Consider the following 19,650-nt stretch of genomic DNA (forward strand, 5'->3'; position numbering starts at 1 on the left):
CCAAGATAGATAGAACCACGCAGGAAAGAGATGAGACAGTGCACTCTTTTTATGAAAGGCTGTTGCAGGTATTTAAAACATACAGTGGTATAGATAACATCGAGATGAAGGACATGACCCATTTCATTTACAGGTTTGTAAACGGTTTAAGACCCGAAATTTGTCAGTGGATAAAGGATAATAAAATCTGTTGGCATACCAAAAAGATAGATGAGGTCCTACGGTACGCAAAGTACTGTGAGGACGAAATGGCAGAAAAGAAAAAGGCCCTGAAGGAGAAGGTGATGTGGGCTCAAGTAAAGCTCGCAGAACAGCAGGAAAAGCAACTGAGTAAGTTAAACAAAACTACTCAGAACCAAGGCCCTGGGGTTGGGGGTGGAGGAAAACCCCGTCCTAAAATGAGTAGAGAAGAAGCGAAAAAGAAATTTCCCTGCCACCAGTGCGGAGAAATTGGACATTGGCGAGACGAGTGTCCGTATTTACAAGGTGATAATGCCCAAACACCTGATTTAATTCCACAGACGCAGAATGAAAAGCAAAGAAAGACCCAGCAGCAGGTAAAAACGATTCAAGTGCCTCGAGCGCCAAAACCTATTTTTAAAGGGAAGTCACCACAGGGTGATGATGTAGAAATCTGGGGAGGCAATGAAGATAGAAATACAGCAACTTCGCAGTATTTGTTGAATGACACTTTTTTCTGTGATGACCAGTACTGACGGGGCCTGAGAGGGGAGGACGAGGAGTGCGTACTTGGCGCCTCTTTGCCGGTAGACCAGTCAGGGCCATAAATTGAAGGAAAGGTTGATGGAAATGATGTCACCTTTCTATTGGACACTGGTGCTACCCGTTCTACTGTGAGAACAGTGGACGTTCCAAACCTACCCCTCTCGGGAGAAGCAATCCAAGTAGTAGGAGTATTTAATCAATTGATTAGTACACCTGTTACCGAACCCATGGAGATCTCAATTGGAAACTTTAAACAAATGCACAGATTTGTTGTCTGTGATACCAGTCCGGTAAATTTACTGGGACGTGATTTGCTGTGTAAAATGAATTGTACCATCTTTTGCTTACTTTTCATGTATCCTCGGCACTGAGGGGTGATGGGGCTGGGGAGTCCATCTTGGAGGGAACTTCTGCGCAGAATCAATCGATGGTGCGGTGGCATTGAAACCAAGCCAAAGAAGGTTGCTGGCAGAGCCTGCATGGGAAGATGAACCTTTACCCAGCGAGAAAGCCTAACTTGTACCCTATTTGTATACATTGTATTCTTTCCATTGTATTCCCTGCGACTTCTCGTGGGAACCCCAATCTTGCTAGGCGGCACCTTCACATGCAAAATAGGCCTTAGAATAGTCTGTTCTGATTGGTGTGTTAACCAAATCCTACCTTAGGACCAATCGAAATTGGGGATTCTGACACTTTGCAACATTTGGGGGGTGGTACCCTGTCCCAAAACAGTATATCTAGCCTAGGTTCACCTAGGGAAATTGTCCGACTTGTCTGAATAGCTGACCTGTCACTGACCCAATGCACTCAATAGGTGACTTGATACAGAGGTGCTGCGGAGCACTCTGTCCGAATTTGACCATAGACTATGGTTTTACTAAACCTTAAGTGCTGGCGGAGCACTTTGCTGAGGAGTTCGCTGACCCAATCGGGGTTCCGATCGATAGCTGCAGAGAGGGTGGAGCGCAGGCGTTGCTTCCGAACTGCGGGTGCTGGTCGTGCCTTGGTGGTCCTGTCCTGATCCTAATCTGGGTTTCCTGTCCTGTCCTGGGGTGTCCATTCTGCACCTGCTGTCCCATTGATGACTGCTATTCCTTGGGGTATTTCCTGTCCTTAACTGACCCGTGGCCAGGGTTGGTTTTCACACCAGTCTAGGTAAATATCGCTCTGAATCCTTAAACTGCACCTTCCTATTTTTCCGTCTTTGCTTCAATAAAGACATACCCTTTGCATATGTTAAATTTTCCATGCTTTTCTCTGCAAATCATTGCATCTCATTAAAGTCATTTACAGTTTGCATTTCATAGCATGTTCCTATGTTCCCCTGCCTTTTTAGTATAAATCTCACTATACTGTTTATGAATTAAATGCGTGTTACAATTTTCCTCCTAAATACTGAATTGAAGTAATAACGTTAGAATTATAGCGTGTTGCACTTTTTACCCTTCCATAGATGTATAGGTTACCCTAGTGTCTTTTCTCTCGAAATATGACCCCATGATAAAGTTCCTAATACGTGCATACTCTCCCTCGAATTTCATTTCCGTTATTTCTGAATTTCCCTCATTAGTGGGTTAGATGGTTACCTGTATACTCTTCCTATATAGTTATGTGCTCTTCGTTATTCTGATTATAGATTGCCTCATTACTATAAACTGTATGATTGCAGAATCTGAAATCTAAGATAAACTTTTAAAACTTCTCAGTTGTCCGTGGTCATTTCATGAAATAAAGTACAAAAGTTGGGGTTTGTATCTTGCTGCCTTTCCTTTTACAGCTAGCTCCCTGACCCATCGTGGTTATAGGTACCCATAACAGTGGATGGTAAGTTGGGTACCCTGGAAATAATTGAAAGGGAACTCACAATTATTGGTAGTAGATTGTGTGGTCATCTGATCAATGTATATGATAAAATAAAGTATATGGGCCCGAAGCCAGGAGTGGCGAGATTATTGGTCGGGTGACCCGCGATCTCTAGCAGAATGAAGGACTCAATTACCCTGAGGAGGCTAACTTGGTACTTTGTAGTTTTGGCAATGGCACTAACGTGGTCCTTAAGGTCCAGGGTTTTTATCTAATACGAGGCCCAAGGATTTAGCGCTGTCAACAATGGTTGGTTTGGAATTTAATGGGAGTATGGCATCAAGACAATCCTTAATTGAAGTGCAATTTTGGGGGTGAGAGTAGGGGCAACTTTGTGTTCAGGAGATTAAGGTTCAGCTGGTGTGAGTACATCCAGTTTTGGGGTATTTTTAGGGTATCTGATAGGCTGTCAATGTCCTCTGGTGAGGTAAAGTTCAGTTGTATGTCATTTGTATAGAGGCTTAAGGATATGTTGACTGTCTCAGCAAAAGGTCTCAGACTGGCTCCAGGTACAAGTTGTAGGCAAAAGTACTGACCCTCGAGGGAATCCTTAAGTAAGCACATGGGTGCTTGAAAGGAAGTTTGTCAGTTTTACTTGCTATGAGCAATTGTTTAGATAGAAGTCTAACCTTAGGAGGACAGTGCCTCTCCGCCCAATCCATAGCACAAGGATTTTAAGACGGCTGTATGCTTGACTGTATCAAATTCAGTGCTAAATTTGAGCCAGTGGTTTCTGGTGCTCAGCACTGGCACTTTATTGTCAACACCGGCGCATGTGACAGTCTGCCACAAGATGGCACTGTCTTGGATGACCATAACAGCCAATTATTAATTCAATGTACATTAAAATTACTATTACTTGCCGCCCAAGTCATTCTTATAGCTTTGGGGGCCTGTAATAGTCTGAATTTTCACACTTGTAGGACTGTGATGGTTAGTAGTTGTGGTGTTACTATCACTGGCAGCATGGCTCGGGCAATGTGTGGTGCAAGCTGCAGTAGTCTCCTGATGAGTGCCCTGGCACTTATTTATTTACAAATTAAGCACTGATCAAATTCAGCTGACGAGTTGAGTAGGGTGAGAATTATGGCTGATTCTATGTGGCATCTGGTTCTCTGAAGTAATTGTAGATTTTCCATGAGTTTGTTTTCTTTGATGTTTAGGGCTAGCGACGTAGGTTCCTAGGACCTGTGCTGAATGTATTGAAATAAATGTAAGTTTTAAATTACTAGGAGGTTTGGCATGGGTGTTTGGTTTAAGTGACTATCACCTGAACTAAATACTAGTATCCATGTTGTAATATTTTCTTATAACCTAAGACATGCTCCTTTACCAAGTGCACAATCAGGCAGTTCCCTATCAAGTATTTTGTTATCTTAATCACCTTCCATACATACTACAGTTCATCCCATATCAGTTCACTTGGGGCACGTTAAAAATGACTTTTCTCTTCTAGTCCAGTAGTGTACGTATTTGTCTTTCAAATAAAAGCTCAAAAGCAGAGTCCCCCATAGATTCCTGTGCATGGCACCTAATAGCGTACAACATTGAGGGTAACGTCTTTTCCTAGTCTTCTCCATCAGTTTGTATAACCTTCTTCAGGAGATTTTTCATGGTCTGGGTATATGGCTTACTGGGACAATTGGCTTGGGTTAATGTACAGACCTTCAAATCTGTTTGATGTCCAAATGTTCACATACTTGTGGCATCACTCTACACATGAATGGGGTTCCTTGGTCAGTGAGGATCTGATTTGGAAATCCGACTCATGAAAATAAATCAATTGTTGCATGCAGTATTCTAGTAGCATGCACAGTTTTCAAGTGGATCGCTTTGGGATACTGGGTAGATATGTCTACTAATACTAATATATATTGGGTGAGGCAACTGAGGAAGCTATTAGGTCAATCCCAACCTGTTGAAATAGAATATTTAAACTAAGGAGGGCTCTGAGGGGTGCCTTGTGAACATGTGCAGTTTTATGTTACTGACAATGAGAGCTGCTTTGACTAAACATTCTGATATAAGAAAATACTTCTGGCCAATACAAGACTGTAAGAACCAGATCTTATTTTTCTCCCTACCTAGATGAATTACTCGGACCTGCTCATGGTCTAAATGCAAAACCCGACTACGGATTCGATGAGGCTTTATTAATTGTGGGTTTTTTTAGGTGCTGGAGGCCTTACATTAAAAAAAATATGATCCTACCTATGAGGATCAAACTCACTCACCGCAGTTTATATAGTTCGTCTGAGTGAAAGGTCTTCTTGTTGGGCTGCTCTAAAACCCTGTTATTCTTGAATAAGGGTTACTCTTTGATTGAGTCTGGACTCTGGTTTACTGCTATGTTGGTTTACCAGGATGAACATTCCACTTTTCTTTTCTTCTCATCTTTTTCATGTTTCGCAGTTTTCGGAATCCCGTTGGGCTGGGAGGATATCTCATCACCTTTAACCACATCGCTGCTGATGATATTCTTCTCCTGTGCCGGACAGCAATAAAAACGGGTGTGGTCATGACGAGCTCAGCTCGTCATGAGCACTTGAGAGGTATATGCCATGAGGAGCTGAGCTCGTCATGAGCACCGAAGGGGCTAAAAAGTGCTTCTTCCAGCCGCTCAGTGATAGGTTAGATAGGATAGGAAAGACGTGCACAATTAGTAGTGCACATCACTCCAGCCCTCTCCCATTGCACGACCCTGCCCGCCCATCCCCACACACGCTGGCTCTGCCAGCAGCTGAAAAATAAAACTATATTGTTTTATTTTTGGGCTGCTGGATGAAGCAGTGGGGCGACGCTCCTCTGCCATTGCGGAGGAGCCGCCCCTGCTGGGGACATCTATTAAGTGTCAGAGTTCAGCAGTTCCTAACATCCTTTGTATTTGTCTACATATTTGCCTCAAAGTTGAGTCATAAACTGATAAAATAAAAATTACAAATCTATAAGATCAAATCTATCTCCGCGGATATGTAATGAGTGGGAGCTTGTAGACATGTAGACCCTGCCCAATGCAGAGAACCACTTTTTGCGTCAATTTTTTTCAGTACCTCAATCTTGCTCATCGTACATTTCTCATTCTGAATTCTGATTGGGTTATTTGGAGGACTTTATCAAAATTCACCCCTTTGTCTTCTGGATTTCGATCCCAGGAAAACCGGAAACACGCTTTTTGGGGCGCTGTAATATGTGACTGCGGTTCACTTGATAACATGAAACCAATACCTTTGCTCAAGATCATCGATACTCAAAGTACGGATCAGGGGCCGCATGCGGCCCTCCTGACCTTTCCATGAGGCACCATGGTGTACAGCAGCTCTCGGCTGCTGTTTTATTACAGAGATTATGTAAAAGAAAGAAATTAAATATTGAGTCCTGCACCACTAAATTTTAGGAGCATCTTCATTTTTAAGGCCATTGTAAGCAAAAGTGTAAAAATATGATTACATCTCATCAAATTCAAAACGTGGATTTAATTAACTTGCCGGACCTTTTCGCTTTACTACATCTGATTATATCAGTGCAGTGAGAAATATTAATTTACAAGTGATAGGTTTCAAACATGAATTTAGAAACATTAATTCTTCCCACAACCCTGACGACAATGCCAATAGTGAACTAAAGAGGTACGTTAGTTGTTATGTGGACTATTTGGGTGACCTGGGTTTTATTAAACAAGTAAAACATTATAGTTTAGTAAGTCAAACACAGGAGAAGGATTTGTACAGCGTGTATCCTGAAGTCATATATTTCAAGGTCCTCGTATATGTGATAATGAAGAAAAAGGAGTTAAAGTGAGATGAAATGATTGCCTAGGATCACACAATTTGGTAAAGTGGAGAAGCTACGCTTAATGCCAGGTTATCTGGTTTCACATTGTGCAATTCAGCAACTAGATGTATATGCTTTTCTTCCCCTACACACACCTTAACGCTAATGTCTCCCAATAACACCCGGCCCTGGCCGCATCCCGCTGGCATTAATGTTGGCCTCTGGGAAAATGTTTGCAAGTACCCATGCTCTAGTTAGTGGGGGTACCAAAACTGTTTACGAACACTGGATGTATTAAAGTTTAAACAAAAGATAATGTCAGAAATCTGTTTTGTGATTGTCTTGAGAGTATTAGAGAAAACAAGGAATTTATTAAACCAACAGTAAAGAATCATGCTATTCTATTATTATTTTCTGGAGAGGAGTCATATTTACTATTTATAAAGAGTTCGCAGTGCAAATTTTATGTGACTTGCTTTAGATAAAATACACAGCATTTTTATTTGCGTTCCCCAAATGAGGTAATTGATGTACACACCTCTCCTATCGCCTTGCAATAACATGATGGAAGAAAGAAATTTACATTTTATCCTATTTTGTAAACTCTACTCTGCTCTCAGGAAATGTTTTTTTAGTCCTGTTATTTCGTACAATCTCTATAAACAAGGCATGTCCACCTTACAACAGCGAGGTACAGAATCATTTTTTTGCGGCAATAAATTTTGTGGGTTGTAACATAAAATAAGAAAATTGTACAGTTGTGAATAATGAGATTTGAAGGGTACTTTTTTTAACAATTTTATTACTTTTAGTATTGTGCAAATTAATGTTTTTATATACGTATACAATATGCGTTGCATACTTGGATGGCTGTTTTTCTTTAGTTGAATAACATTTACTTGACTGACTGACTGGCTTTCCATTCCCATTTCTGACACTATTGCTGAAGGGTGCACACAAGGTAAAGAAACATGTTGAATATTTCCCTACTAAGGCCGTAATGACAATGTCAGTCGGAGTTGCCTCGACCAACACCGTTTCGATGAGGGAATCACCCGGCTATAGGTTGGCAGGTCTGCACACCTGATAATTATGCGACCGCACATGGTGCAGACACAAACTCCCATTTCTCTACATGGTCAGCGACTAGCTGCCGCCTCCCCCCCAATCCGGCACCCAACACCCAGGAACGTGGACACGAGACGTGTTTTACTTTTTGGAAGGCGGGCGCTAGTCGCCCGGCCGTATTTATTAAAGTATGAAATTAAAAAAGGTTTTAATTGCATAATCAACAATGAATACAAAAATCAGCAGGACATTTAATTATACAATTCTTATCAACAAGTTTGAGAGCCTGACCTTAACAAAACTCTAATACATGTTGTTCCTAGCTTAAACTAAACATCCTAAACTTGATTTTTGTACATTTCTGGCCATAAGGCAGGGTCACTACCGGTGTCAGGTCCTACAAGCTGCGCCTCCCCCCTAGAAGTGCGCATGCGCAGTGTTACCCCGGGAGTTGCCCGGTCTACGCCCCAAACTCCATTTACCCACTAAAGGAGGGCCCTTACTCTGCGCCGGTGGCGTCATGAGTCCACGCGCGCGGGGTGGCTACCAGCCTAAGGAAAGCGTGAACTACTCCTACCCGCGCTCCTTTGCCTATTACCTTGCCCCTGGAGTTCTGGGAGTGGCCCGCAGGCCCCTCCCCCTGGGCGGGAACCTCCATAGGATGATGCCCGCCCCCTCAGACCTCAAATATGTGATCACCGATAATGACCTTACCGCATGCCCCATACCTAATAAATACGACGACCTATGGGAAAAAATTCTAAAGGACAGCTACACTGGCTAATAAATAACAGTATCAACGTATAGCTAAAAAGGGAAAAAAGGCCTAACAACACATGGCATCAAATTACAATTCACTTCACACATGTTTCGCCAAATAACAATATCAACGTAAAGCTACAAAGGGAAAAAAGGCCTAAAGACACATAGCTTCAACACATATTTTGCTAAAAAGGGGGAAAAATTCCTAAACAAACGCATCACAAAATACACCAACAGCCCACTCTCTCCTGTGGTCCGTACCTTCGAAACTTACCATTAAACCAGACATAACACTCCTCAAAACTTTGTTCCAAGGGATGGTGGGTGGGAAAACAAAGAAGCCCCGAACGCGGGGCACGACGTTCAGCGAGGGAGCGTCCAGGGACAAGGGGGTCTCCTGGGCGCTCCCTACCTCTTATTCCCGAGGGGCCGGTCGGCCCCTCCTATCGCCCGCCCCCCCCTGACCCGGACCCACTAAATTGAATCCGGGTCAGGAGGGCCGCCGGCCAATCGGCGGTGGGCCGCACCCCCTCAGGGCACGCCCCCACCGCCGAATGACCTCAAGGAGAAAGGGGGGGCGACGGTCGCCGCGCCGCCATGCGTGCGGGGGGGCCGAGGGCCCCCCCTTTTCACATGGTCAGCGACTAGCTGCCGCCTCCCCCCCAATCCGGCACCCAACACCCAGGAACGTGGACACGAGACGTGTTTTACTTTTTGGAAGGCGGGCGCTAGTCGCCCGGCCGTATTTATTAAAGTATGAAATTAAAAAAGGTTTTAATTGCATAATCAACAATGAATACAAAAATCAGCAGGACATTTAATTATACAATTCTTATCAACAAGTTTGAGAGCCTGACCTTAACAAAACTCTAATACATGTTGTTCCTAGCTTAAACTAAACATCCTAAACTTGATTTTTGTACATTTCTGGCCATAAGGCAGGGTCACTACCGGTGTCAGGTCCTACAAGCTGCGCCTCCCCCCTAGAAGTGCGCATGCGCAGTGTTACCCCGGGAGTTGCCCGGTCTACGCCCCAAACTCCATTTACCCACTAAAGGAGGGCCCTTACTCTGCGCCGGTGGCGTCATGAGTCCACGCGCGCGGGGTGGCTACCAGCCTAAGGAAAGCGTGAACTACTCCTACCCGCGCTCCTTTGCCTATTACCTTGCCCCTGGAGTTCTGGGAGTGGCCCGCAGGCCCCTCCCCCTGGGCGGGAACCTCCATAGGATGATGCCCGCCCCCTCAGACCTCAAATATGTGCTCACCGATAATGACCTTACCGCCACAGGCCAGCATTGTTAACCGACGATCTGGCCTCCCCCTCTAGCCCCTGCCTAAGGACACCCTCCTCCTTTCAAAACCCTCTAGCCAGGCCCAGATATTGTCAGACCAAAGGACATTACCCTCCTCTGTCAAATGCACCCCGTCCTTCAAGTAATACTTGTGACCCCAGATGCACCCATGAGGTATTGACTGTAACAAGGGGGTCCGAAACAACCTATCCAACCGTGTGTTGATCCTCTTTACCGAGTGATTCAACGCCCTGACCGAATGTCCCCCCCGCCACTGTAGTCGAGGTATGAGTTGTGACCATACTAGTGTGCACCCGGGGCAGATCCTAGCCATCCAACCCGCCGTTGAGATAATCTCCTCAATCAGAATGCGCCTGCCCAGTGTTGCCAAATCATTCTCCCCAAGGTGAAGTATCACCACTGACGGTGGAGACTGCTGGCGTGCTAACAGCCCTTGGAAGAATCCCCTAAACTCGTGAAGACATAACCCCCCTCTGCCAAAGAACGTGATGTCCAACCCTAGTTGTGCCGCCCTTTTCTTCTTGTCACCTGACAGGAAGACACATTCTGCTCGCTTCACATATGAATGACCAACAATCCAGAAAGTGTTCTTCATTATTTCCTGGTCGCCGCTCCGTGCTGATGAATGTTGCCGGTGCCCGACGACAAATTCCTCCCCTGCGTAACAGGTCTGAGAAACTGTAAGAGAGCGGAAAGAGACCAGGCGTGAGTGACAAGTAATCATAGCATGTCAATCCGAACATAACGTTTATAGCATTCTGAAGACCATCTCCCAATTGTCTTCACTCTTTCCACCGGGAGGCCCCCCGCCACCGCCTCAGTTGCTGCCCCAATCCTGAAGGAATGAGAGCCAAAATCTTTAGGGTCAAGACCTGCTTTCCTAACCCCCATCTCCAACACTTTCCTGAATTGATACCTGGTCAAGGGGCTCCCGTCGGCGTGACAGAGCAATGCCCTGCCCGCTGAACCTACCAATAGTCCGTGGAATAATTCTACGTGCCTCACCGGGCAGCACGGGTTGGCGGGGGCCCGTTGCAGAACTATGGTGTGACCCCTAGCTTCTTGGTCGGTTTTTGATTTTTGGATATTCACCCACATGGTGTCCCCCATTATCGTCACACCAGCCTTTTGCAAGCCGCCTAGTAGGTCTGACTTGGAACCTGTCACAAGTTCGCTAATTCTCAGCGCCCCATAGAATGCCAGGGAGAATGCCGCCTTAAAAAGAAGCACCTCCCACTCCGAGCTACAAACAGTCTCCAGCGTGCCCAGTAAGGCTGTTAGCCGGGCCAATCCAATGGGCTTTCTCCTATCCTTCTGGTGTCCCTGAATACGGCGCCATCCCCTTAAAGCCTTACGTATCATAAAGGTATTAGTGGGATCCCGGAAGCCCCTAGCTTGAGCGAAGAATGACACCGCTGCCCTATGTCTGGTCGCAGCTGCCACCGAGCGCCCCTCCTTATGCATCCATTCTAAATAGGCTGCAAAGCCATCCTCCTCTGCCCAAAGCGCTTCCCACTGTGGCCCCAAGAAAGAACAATAAGACAGAAACGCCCCTTCGTAAGCCGTCTTGGTCCTGGGGGCTAGGCTAGCAACCACGAGGTCCTGTAATCTGGGGCACCAATCTGCCAAAGTACTGCTGGGAAGTGTGCTGGCGAGGGGTCTGCTGTGGGAAGATGCTCCCTGAAAACCTGCATTTTGAAGCGAGAAAGGGAGTCAGCCGCATTGTTTAAAATACCAGGGACATGTTTGGCTCTAAAATTAGCATTCAGTTTAAGGCACCGCAGAACAATTTCTTTGATCAGACGAAGTATGAAAGGACACCGCGCCCCCTGCTGGTTGATACATTCCACCACCGTCATGTTATCTGACCAAAACACCACTGATTGGTTACATAGGTGTTCGGGCCAGACCATCAGTGCCACCCATATTGGGAAGAGTTCAAGGAAGCCAATGTTGCTGATCAGACCCCATGTCTTCCATTCTTCTGGCCACTGTTGAGCGACCCACCTGTTCCCTAGGATGGCGCCAAAGCCCACACTACCGGCCGCATCAGTCCATAGGCCCAACTCCGCTGATGTTGTGAGCGGGCCGGGCCAGACCACCCTACCGTTAAAATCTTCCAGGAATGCCATCCAAATAAGCATATCCTGGCGAATCTCAGACGATAGGCGCGTGCGGTGGTGCTTTTCCCTCAGCCCCCTCATCGCGTGGGCGATGGAGCGAGAGAAAGGGCGAGCCATGGGGATGATTCTCAGTGCGAAATTCAATTGCCCTACCACCTCCTGTAATTGCTGCAAAGTGACCTTCTCCTTCCGGAGGCATAACTGTAGCGATGTCTTGAATTTGCACACCTTGTCCTTAGGTAATCTAAAACATCCCTCCATTGAGTCAATCTCGATGCCAAGGAATTCTAAGCAGGTGGTCGGGCCTACAGTCTTCCCGGGCGCAAGAGGAACTCCAAAAGTCCGCATGAGCACGCAAAATTCCTGCAATGCCAGTGCACACTCCTGAGATCCCGCTGTACCCAGGAAGAGGAAATCATCTAAATAATGCATGACCCGCTGATGGCCCGTCACTTGTCTCATGGCCCATTCAAGAAAGGAGCTAAACATCTCAAAGTAAGCGCAAGATATAGAACAACCCATAGGCATGCATTTGTCCATGTAAAACATATCCCCAAAGGTGAAACCTAAAAGATGTTGATCCGCTGGGTGGACTGGGAGGAGGCGAAAGGCTGATTCTATGTCTGATTTCGCCATCAGCGCCCCGGGTCCCGTGGCCTGTAATAAGTTAACAGCCTGATCAAAAGAGGCGTACTTAACACTACAGATACCCTCGTCAATGGCATCATTCAGTGACGCCCCCCTAGGTGCTGACAGGTTATGAATCAATCTGAATTGCCCCTTCTCTTTTTTGGGGACAACTCCCAGTGGGGAACACACAAAATTGGGTACAGGCACTCCAGTGAAAGGGCCAGCTATCCTGCCTAATAATAGCTCTTTGTCAATTTTGGCGGCCACAACAGCCGGATTGTGCTTAACTGACAATTGATTTCTACAGTGCGCACTGCCTGTGTATCCCCCGGCCGGGATCCTAAAACCCTTAGAAAAACCTTCTTGGAGTAGGGTGGCCGATGTGTGGTCTGGGTATCTGTTCAACCATGGAATCATTGCCACCACATCCACTGGAGTGGGGGGGCCTAACCTGTTTGACTTATAATGGCTTTCCCCTACCCCTCTGACCTGTGTTACCTTGCTTGGACCTACAGGTAGTTTCTGGATGGGAGGGGTGCCCACAGGAGGAACATGCATGTCTAAACTTACACGCGGCCCTTGTGCAGGTGCGCCTATTAAAATCCCAGCACACCCCTTTTTTCTCTGGCCCACCTGCCCTAAACTTCCCAGGTACCTCACTCGTTTGGGGTGGCCGAAAGGGCTGAAGCGGTCTAGTGAACACCTTGACAGCACCGAACTGAGGGGGAGGTGCAGTATCAGAGAACTGTTTGTGCCATGCCATGGAATCTACCGTGTCCCATGGCAATGATCTATTGAATTCCAAAGCCTTCCTGAAATTGACATCATAACCCTTCCATGCTTCCCCAGAATACTGTTGACTCCACCCCACAATCCTGCTCGAGTAGCATGCCAATGCTGCCTGTAAATCTGGAGGACGCTCAGCTTTAATTGCAGTGAATACAGCCCATGCTTGCTTCCAGTTGTTGAGAGTTTCCTCAACCCTAAATCTAGTACACTGCGCCCTCCATTCGCTTGGGAGCATCCACTCTTTTAGTGCTTTTGCCTGCTCCATTTCCCTATTGTCTAACAACAAAGAATAAATGTACACGTATTTATCCGCCCAAATCATCTCTTTCACAGCTAATGACACATGCTGAGCCAGATTTTCGCTCCTGGAAGGTAAAACACCGTCCCCCAAGAGCGGCAATGCCACTTCCTTACCAAGTGCGGGCACCGGGGGCGGCTGCCCTTTAACTCCGTCCGGCTGGGGAACACATGGACCTGCAAGGGGAGAAGATATTGGCAATGCAACACTGTCGGCGACCGGTGCCGATCTGATTTTCTCCAAAAACCTCGCCGCCTCTGCCGCATGGTCTGCAGAATTCGGGAAGGCTCCCCCTTTTTGGAGCCATGGCATCATGGCCGTTAACTGAGATAACAATTCGGGTGGCATTGAATCTACATTACCCCCCGGGACAACAGGTACCACTGGGGTTATGCCCAGTGGTCCTGGCACAGCTGGCAGGGCGGGCGCCGGGTGTGGCCAGCCTGTACCTGGGATTGTGGGCACTGGTGCGGGAGCAGACCCAGCGTCTACTGGTTGACCTGCCGGCACCGGCACCACGGGGGCAATGGGTGTAGGCACATGCGGGGGTGGGACCACCGCCGGCGGCGCGGCAGGTAACGGATCTACTGGGCCTGGGGTGGGGGCCGCATCCCTGGGTCTTTTGGACCTAGATTTCCCTTGCGGGGTGACAAATTCCCCCCTTGGCACTGGTGCCACCCTCTTGCGGATCGTCCTCCCGGATGGGCCCGGGGCATCACCATCTCTCTCATTAAACCGTGCCTCCAGCTCCTTAACTTTCCCTAGCTGTTGCTTAATGTCACTCATCTCCCGCATCATAGCCCGCATCATAGCCTCCATGTTGGACCCCCTTTTTCCACCCCTTGGACCTGGCATGATGCTTACCCCAAAAACACCCGCTGCCTACTCTCTTAATTTCCCAACAGGCCAACTGTGTGTACCTTTCAGATGGAGGGTCACCAGGGGGCTTTCAGCACCATGCAACGGCGACCGCAACACTAGCGGCTTGTCCGCTTATGTAAGGGGTGAGTAAACCTAATGTAGACCCACCCGGCGGCAACCAGGAGCGATGAATGCTAGCCCCCCGTACCCCTCTTACCGATCAGTCCTGCGTCCTCGCTGGCGGTAGGTCATTGGTCCCCGTCCACACCACGTTGCGTGCTGGATGGCCCTAGGTCCAGTCCGCTAGAGAATCGCACCCCAAAATCTCGTTAAATTGCCTGGAATTGAGACATGTATTAGCACAGTGTAATGAAACAGGGGCAGATTTAGGGAAACCAAGTTTAAATCCCAGGAACACAATTGAAACCCCCTGTCGACCTCCCTGGTGCTGTGCACTACAAAAACAAGCGATATCAGCACAGTCCACCACAATATCCCTCCTAAAAACGACCAGGCAAATAATGCAACGTGGAAATGCACTGTACTAAACACTTTGTGTATTGATATAAACAACAGATCACTCAATTACTAACACCCCCCTTTCCTGTACAATTGTACTCTGTTTCTAATCATGCACTTCCATTACTTATTAATAAATCCTGTGCAGCCGTGGTAATCGTATTTTCTGAACACTTGTGCAGTATTTAACTAGGGTCTCCCATCCAGGCGCTGCCCTGGTGGACCCTGCTTAACTTCCCTTAGGCGCGAGAGAAAAAATTCGCGCCCAAACAATTGCCTGTTCGAAAATACACAGCTGTCTCTCCGCTACACGGAAGACCACTGAAAGCGCGTGAATGCACGCCAAACAATTAGGAATGCGCGCTCGAGTACTTTGTTATACAGACCCGCCAATCCCGCTTTTAAACACGCTGGGCAACAGAATGCTTCCGCAATCCTTCTTCTACACCCGGCGCGTCCACCGGCTTGTGCCGTCCGCGCCTCGTTCCTGGCTACCCCCCGTCCCCACACAATACCTCAACGGGCTCCGCAACGGGCCGCACCACGCTTCGCCGGCCTGCCGCTTGGATTCCTCGGTGGCTCAACCGCCTCCGCAACCGCGAAGCGATGTTCCTCGGCTGAACCGAAAGTAAATGAAAAACCCCAACAGCACGTTCTCCTGTGACGCGGCTGGCCCGACGCGACGGCTCCGGAGGTCGGAGCTCGGATTCCGCTCCGCTCCACACTATTCTCCCACACCTGAAAAAATAAAACGAGAGAAATTATTAAAACAAAGAAGCCCCGAACGCGGGGCACGACGTTCAGCGAGGGAGCGTCCAGGGACAAGGGGGTCTCCTGGGCGCTCCCTACCTCTTATTCCCGAGGGGCCGGTCGGCCCCTCCTATCGCCCGCCCCCCCTGACCCGGACCCACTAAATTGAATCCGGGTCAGGAGGGCCGCCGGCCAATCGGCGGTGGGCCGCACCCCCTCAGGGCACGCCCCCACCGCCGAATGACCTCAAGGAGAAAGGGGGGGCGACGGTCGCCGCGCCGCCATGCGTGCGGGGGGGCCGAGGGCCCCCCCTTTTCAGGGGAGCTTGTGCGGCGGGCGGAAACCGCCCACAGCACAAGCTCCCATTGAGAAATGGGAGTTTGTAAAAATCCCTGCACTGTGTGGCAGTCACCTCACAGTGACTGCCACACAGTGCAGGTATTTTCAGGGGGCACCCCCAGACCCTCAAGCGGAGGGCCAGGGTGAAAGGGGGCCCTGCCGACATGGAGAGGTTGTCAGATACCGACATCATATTCCCACCGGCAGAAACGCCATCCTTAAGGGATTATGAGGAGCTTCCGACTGACCGATGGGATCCATGAGCATGTCAGATTGTGTTGGCCGGTCCCGCCGACTGCTGCCTCCAACTGCATGAATCCTAATGCAATGGTCGGACTGCAGCAGTAGATACGGCTTGTACTGCAACCAACAAGCTTTGGGTTGTGGTCCGAACCGCATCGTAATGAGGGCGTAAGTGTTTTTTTATTGAAGGTATATTTTATATTTGTAGTCTGTTATACATAAGGAAGCATGCTGATTACCCTACCCATCTAGAAACAGCTACGTCATATTGTTCAGATTTGTCCTTGGTACATTCTCCCTCAAGACTCATTTCTGTCCCTTATCTCGCCCTCACCTCCTTCCTATTTAAATATGTTATCTCCTGGATAGAGCTCCTTTAAAGGTACAGAGATCTCTGTCACAGAGGCAAAGATTTCTAAGTATGGCAGGCTGTAGTTCACTAGGTAAGCGGAAAACAGCCCTCAGCTGCCGTAGTGGAACAAGGCCTGTCTGCTAAGAGCTATATAAGGCTTTCACTTTCTATTTTCTGCTTATCTCTTGTCTATTCTCTGCAGTTGAGGGCCAAAAAGAAAGATTGGATTCAGAAAAGGAAAGACACATTAGCAGAGTTTCTTGAGTATTACCCACTAATGTCTGAGAGCAGCTACTAAAGCCAACAAAGATCATGAAGTGGAAGCCGTGGTACGTAGTGAATCAAATGTAACATCGGACCAGAATCTTACTTGGTACTCCAAAATTAAAGAATAGCCATACATTTCAATAGTCCAACCACTGATGCATAGAGTCGACTAGTGCTTGAGATTTTCTCTGTAGTGATTAGTGATTAGACGAAACAAGTGGTATTAGCGTTGTATCAAATGGAGAAGTTTGATGCAGTATAAAAATTACTTTACTGACACTTCTACCTCCTTGTCCAACATATTAAAAGGGGACGCTTCTTCCTGCCGCCAGAGACTCCTCCTTAATAAATGAAGTCAACTCTACCATGAAATCCTGTAGAGGCCATCCTTTTGAAAGGATTATGGGAAACATTGCCTTCCCACTATGTAAATACAGGGTTCCATTCTCCAGGGTTCTGACCTTGAGTACATCTCAGCACAAATAGCTGAAACAATTTCTTGCTACATATATATGTAAAGGGCTATGCAGGCTCAAGAGCAAGGATACTGTCACTGAGTGCTAAGAAAAGTAGCTGGTTGTGGGTTGTTACTGCATTGTGATGTAGTGTTCCTTAAAGAGAGATGCTCAACTCTTTCCTAAATTGAAACAGGGATGTTCTTCCAGATTATTGGTGCATAGATGGAAAAGAGCTGCTGTCTGGAGATAGGGAGTGTGTCTGCAGTATAAGCAGGGATCCTGGACTTAATGGCTTTATAAATGGTACAGACAATTTTGAAAATGTGCAAGATGGCTAGGGGAACCAAAGAGGTTCCATCAGAATGGGGGTAATGTGATCATATTTCTTTGGCCCTGGAGGAGATGTGATGCAGTGTGAAGGTGCCCTCAAGAGATGCAAGTGTGGAGTCTGGAAGGTCATGGAGCAGGGCATTATATCTATCCAGATGCAAGAGTATCTAGGTGTGAATAGCAGTTCTGAAGTCACTCTATGGCAGAAACAGTTGCATGCTCTTTAGATGAGAGAGCTGGTATCACACTGTTGGACCTGGCCCTCTCTGCTGGGTCATCCCAGATTTTTGGCTTCCTTTATCCTCCTTTGGTGAACCTGTTTTTGTTGTCTTTTAGGACTGTGCACTTTTTCCCCTGCTAACAAGTGGTAAAGTGCTTGCACTATCTTTCATTAAAATGATAAAATTGGCCTAAACCCGACTGATACATTTAATTTACTTGTATATATGGTTCTACTTGTACCCAGTGCCTGTAAATTAAATGCTACTAGTGGGCTGCAGCGCTCATTGTGCTACCCACTAAAGTAGCACCGTAAAACACGTCTCAGGTCTGCCACTGTAGCCTGTAGTGCAGTTTTAAACTGCCATTTAGATAAGGCAAACAGAACCTTTGCCAGGCCTACATCATCCTTTTTAATACTTATAAGTCACCCCTAAGGTACGTCCAAAAAAATAGTATGTGTGTGTTTAAGTTTTATCTGTCCTGATTCCCAAAGTTGTTTTTCACTAGAGCATGGCTGGCTCTCTCATAGAGGTTAGACTAACACTGAGTTACCTCATTATACCTAATAAGTGATGACTTCAGTTAAGGACCAGATAGAGAAATGCCGCTTTCACTCAAATCAATTTTAATTTTAAATCCTCTTTAATGACAGAGTCAGATGATTTTCAGTTACTGTTCTGAAATGGCTACTTTTAGAAAGTTGGCTTTATTCTGCCTAAATGAAATGCCTTTCTTCCAGTGTCCAGAGTCACATGCCTGTGAATGGCTCCCTTGATTACTAGGTTGGGTTTAAACTTCGGGCAGACACTGAACATCCAAGTCTGGATGAGCTGCAGGCAGTGTTTGAGGAGTTGGATATCTGGAGCAGAGAGCAATTTCAAGTAGTGTTGTGTATTGTTGGCATATCGGTGAATATTGATGCTGTTATCTGTGATTAGAAACCCAGGAGGTTGCATGTTGCGATTGAAGATGACAGGGGACAATATGGAACCTTGGGATGCTCCTACAGGTGACAGGGATCTTTTGGAGCCTGGACGTATCTATGTGAACAAACTAGTACTGGTTGGCCAGGTAGGAATACCACTGAAGGACATTGCAGGTAAATCCCATTTGAGACTCCAGGGTGTGAATGAGGGTTGCATGGTCAACCGTGTTGAAATCAGCTGGGAGGTCCAACAATATGGCCCATAACATCCTGTTCTTCTTCTCGGTCATTATTATCAGGATCTGCTTGAAACCTGGAAAGCGCGAGTGTTGATGACCCCTCCTTGGCTTGCAGTGCTGCAGCTACTGCATTATTAACCAGTCCAAAAATTTCTTCCATACAGGTAAAGTTGTCTGGGTTTGAAAAATAACTTTTCTTCTACTTAACTTAATTCCCTGCAGCTACTGAGTGTTTGGGCTTAGCACTACACTATCTATGTTAAGTGTCTACACTCAATGTGCAGCATGGAAATGTTTCCTGATTCTGGCTGCTATTGCAGCAACCTAATCTTGTCTCCCAGAATCTCACAAGATTACTAAGAAAAAGCCCAAGAGGTTGCATGTTGCGATTGAAGATGACAGGGGACAGTATGGAACCTTGGGATGCTCCTACGGTGACAGGGATCTTTTGGTGCCTGGACGTATCTATGTGAACAAACTAGTACTGGTTGGCCAGGTAGGAATACCACGGAAGGACATTGCAGGTAAATCCCATTTGAGACTCCAGGGTGTGAATGAGGGTTGCATGGTCAACCGTGTTGAAATCAGCTGGGAGGTCCAACAATATGGCCCATAATATCCTGTTCTTCTTCTCGGTCATTATTATCAGGATCTGCTTGAAACCTGGAAAGCGCGAGTGTTGATGACCCCTCCTTGGCTTGCAGTGCTGCAGCTACTGCATTATTAACCAGTCCAAAAATTTCTTCCATACAGGTAAAGTTGTCTGGGTTTGAAAAATAACTTTTCTTCTACTTAACTT

This window comes from Lissotriton helveticus, chromosome 8, assembly GCF_964261635.1.
Source record: "Lissotriton helveticus chromosome 8, aLisHel1.1, whole genome shotgun sequence".
NCBI classification, from domain to species: domain Eukaryota; kingdom Metazoa; phylum Chordata; class Amphibia; order Caudata; family Salamandridae; genus Lissotriton; species Lissotriton helveticus.